Source organism: Doryrhamphus excisus, chromosome 2 (genome assembly GCF_030265055.1).
Source record: "Doryrhamphus excisus isolate RoL2022-K1 chromosome 2, RoL_Dexc_1.0, whole genome shotgun sequence".
Classification (NCBI taxonomy): domain Eukaryota; kingdom Metazoa; phylum Chordata; class Actinopteri; order Syngnathiformes; family Syngnathidae; genus Doryrhamphus; species Doryrhamphus excisus.
This window is the reverse complement of record NC_080467.1, coordinates 23,175,225-23,177,724: the sequence shown is the minus strand read 5'-3', so window position 1 is coordinate 23,177,724 and position 2,500 is coordinate 23,175,225. Positions and strand designations below refer to the sequence as shown.

General features: G+C 51.8%; 6 non-coding genes and 5 pseudogenes across 6 annotated transcripts; all 11 read left to right on the top strand.

Moving 5' to 3' along the window:
• Nucleotides 1-109: 109 nt before the first annotated feature.
• LOC131122820 (5S ribosomal RNA) lies at nt 110-218 on the top strand (annotated as a pseudogene).
• A 112-nt stretch (nt 219-330) lies between these two features.
• On the top strand, nt 331-448 carry LOC131122800 (5S ribosomal RNA; annotated as a pseudogene).
• A 112-nt stretch (nt 449-560) lies between these two features.
• Nucleotides 561-679, top strand: LOC131120856 (5S ribosomal RNA). Its single transcript, XR_009127401.1, has one exon. It is a non-coding gene; the product is annotated as a 5S ribosomal RNA (ribosomal RNA).
• Nucleotides 680-791: 112 nt separating this feature from the next.
• LOC131122238 (5S ribosomal RNA) lies at nt 792-910 on the top strand. Its single transcript, XR_009128598.1, has one exon. It is a non-coding gene; the product is annotated as a 5S ribosomal RNA (ribosomal RNA).
• A 112-nt stretch (nt 911-1,022) lies between these two features.
• LOC131120720 (5S ribosomal RNA) lies at nt 1,023-1,141 on the top strand. The gene has a single exon (XR_009127268.1). It is a non-coding gene; the product is annotated as a 5S ribosomal RNA (ribosomal RNA).
• A 112-nt stretch (nt 1,142-1,253) lies between these two features.
• LOC131123246 (5S ribosomal RNA) lies at nt 1,254-1,362 on the top strand (annotated as a pseudogene).
• A 112-nt stretch (nt 1,363-1,474) lies between these two features.
• LOC131121967 (5S ribosomal RNA) lies at nt 1,475-1,593 on the top strand. Its single transcript, XR_009128457.1, has one exon. It is a non-coding gene; the product is annotated as a 5S ribosomal RNA (ribosomal RNA).
• A 112-nt stretch (nt 1,594-1,705) lies between these two features.
• On the top strand, nt 1,706-1,824 carry LOC131124185 (5S ribosomal RNA). Its single transcript, XR_009128844.1, has one exon. It is a non-coding gene; the product is annotated as a 5S ribosomal RNA (ribosomal RNA).
• Nucleotides 1,825-1,936: 112 nt separating this feature from the next.
• Nucleotides 1,937-2,045, top strand: LOC131123675 (5S ribosomal RNA; annotated as a pseudogene).
• A 112-nt stretch (nt 2,046-2,157) lies between these two features.
• On the top strand, nt 2,158-2,276 carry LOC131121871 (5S ribosomal RNA). Its single transcript, XR_009128365.1, has one exon. It is a non-coding gene; the product is annotated as a 5S ribosomal RNA (ribosomal RNA).
• A 112-nt stretch (nt 2,277-2,388) lies between these two features.
• Nucleotides 2,389-2,497, top strand: LOC131122819 (5S ribosomal RNA; annotated as a pseudogene).
• Nucleotides 2,498-2,500: the final 3 nt, after the last annotated feature.

Genomic DNA, 2,500 nt, shown 5'->3' with positions numbered 1-2,500 from the left:
TATGGTTTCTGCTCTTGCCTGAAAGCAGAGGGCGCTGTTTGACACTTTTTGCTGGAGTCTAGTTTGGCTTGCGTCGCCTTCAAATAGGATCTTTTCAGTTGACTTGGCAGCTTACGGCCATACTACCCTGAAAACGCCCGATCTCGGAAGCTAAGCAGGGGCGGGCCTGGTTAGTACTTGGATGGGAGACCGCCTGGGAATAACAGGTGCTGTAAGCTTTTTATGGTTTCTGCTCTTGCCTGACAGCAGAGGGCGCTGTTTGAAATTTTTTGCTGGAGTCTAGTTTGGCCTGCGTTGCCTTCAAATAGGATCTTTTCAGTTGCCTTGGCAGCTTACAGCTATACTACCCTGAAATTGCCCGATCTCGTCCGATCTCGGAAGCAAAGCAGGGGGGGACTGGTTAGTACTTGGATGGGAGACCCCCTGGGAATACCAGGTGCTGTAAGCTTTTTATAGTTTCTGCTCTTGCCTGAAAGCAGAGGGCGCTGTTTGACACTTTTTGCTGGAGTCTAGTTTGGCCTGCGTCGCCTTCAAATAGGAACTTTTCAGTGGCCTTGGCAGCTTACGGCCATACTACCATGAAAACGCCCGAACTCGTCCGATCTCGGAAGCTAAGCAGGGGCGGGCCTGGTTAGTACTTGGATGGGAGACCGCCTGGGAATACCAGGTGCTGTAAGCTTTTTATGGTTTCTGCTCTTGCCTGACAGCAGAGGGCGCTGTTTGACACTTTTTGCTGGATTCTAGTTTGGCCTGCGTCGCCTTCAAATAGGATCTTTTCAGTTGCCCTGGCAGCTTACGGCCATACTACCCTGAAAACGCCCGATCTCGTCCGATCTCGGAAGCTAAGCAGGGGCGGGCCTGGTTAGTACTTGGATGGGAGACCGCCTGGGAATACCAGGTGCTGTAAGCTTTTTATGGTTTCTGCTCTTGCCTGACAGCAGAGGGCGCTGTTTGACAGTTTTTGCTGGAGTCTAGTTTGGCCTGCGTCGCCTTCAAATAGGATCTTTTCAGTTGACCTGGCAGCTTACGGCCATACTACCCTGAAAACGCCCGATCTCGTCTGATCTCGGAAGCTAAGCAGGGGTGTGCCTGGTTAGTACTTGGATGGGAGACCGCCTGGGAATACCAGGTGCTGTAAGCTTTTTATGGTTTCTGCTCTTGCCTGACAGCAGAGGGCGCTGTTTGACACTTTTTGCTGGAGTCTAGTTTGGCCTGCGTCGCCTTCAAATAGGATCTTTTCAGTTGACTTGGCAGCTTACGGCCATACTACCCTGAAAACGCCCGATCTCGGAAGCTAAGCAGGGGCGGGCCTGGTTAGTACTTGGATGGGAGACCGGCTGGGAATAACAGGTGCTGTAAGCTTTTTATTGTTTCTGCTCTTGCCTGACAGCAGAGGGCGCTGTTTGAAACTTTTTGCTGGAGTCTAGTTTGGCCTGCGTCGCCTTCAAATAGGATCTTTTCAGTTGCCTTGGCAGCTTACAGCTATACTACCCTGAAATTGCCCGATCTCGTCCGATCTCGGAAGCAAAGCAGGGGCGGGACTGGTTAGTACTTGGATGGGAGACCGCCTGGGAATACCAGGTGCTGTAAGCTTTTTATGGTTTCTGCTCTTGCCTGAAAGCAGAGGGCGCTGTTTGACACTTTTTGCTGGAGTCTAGTTTGGCCTGCGTCGCCTTCAAATAGGAACTTTTCAGTGGCCTTGGCAGCTTACGGCCATACTACCCTGAAAACGCCCGAACTCGTCCGATCTCGGAAGCTAAGCAGGGGCGGGCCTGGTTAGTACTTGGATGGGAGACCGCCTGGGAATACCAGGTGCTGTAAGCCTTTTATGGTTTCTGCTCTTGCCTGACAGCAGAGGGCGCTGTTTGACACTTTTTGCTGGAGTCTAGTTTGGCCTGCGTCGCCTTCAAATAGGATCTTTTCAGTTGACTTGGCAGCTTACGGCCATACTACCCTGAAAACGCCCGATCTCGGAAGCTAAGCAGGGGCGGGCCTGGTTAGTACTTGGATGGGAGACCGGCTGGGAATAACAAGTGCTGTAAGCTTTTTATGGTTTCTGCTCTTGCCTGACAGCAGAGGGCGCTGTTTGAAACTTTTTGCTGGAGTCTAGTTTGGCCTGCGTCGCCTTCAAATAGGATCTTTTCAGTTGCCTTGGCAGCTTACAGCCATACTACCCTGAATTTGCCCGATCTCGTCCGATCTCGGAAGCAAAGCAGGGGCGGGACTGGTTAGTACTTGGATGGGAGACCGCCTGGGAATACCAGGTGCTGTAAGCTTTTTATGGTTTCTGCTCTTGCCTGAAAGCAGAGGGCGCTGTTTGACACTTTTTGCTGGAGTCTAGTTTGGCCTGCGTCGCCTTCAAATAGGATCTTTTCAGTTGTCTTGGCAGCTTACGGCCATACTACCCTGAAAACGCCCGATCTCGGAAGCTAAGCAGGGGCGGGCCTGGTTAGTACTTGGATGGGAGACCGCCTGGGAATAACAGGTGCTGTAAGCTTTT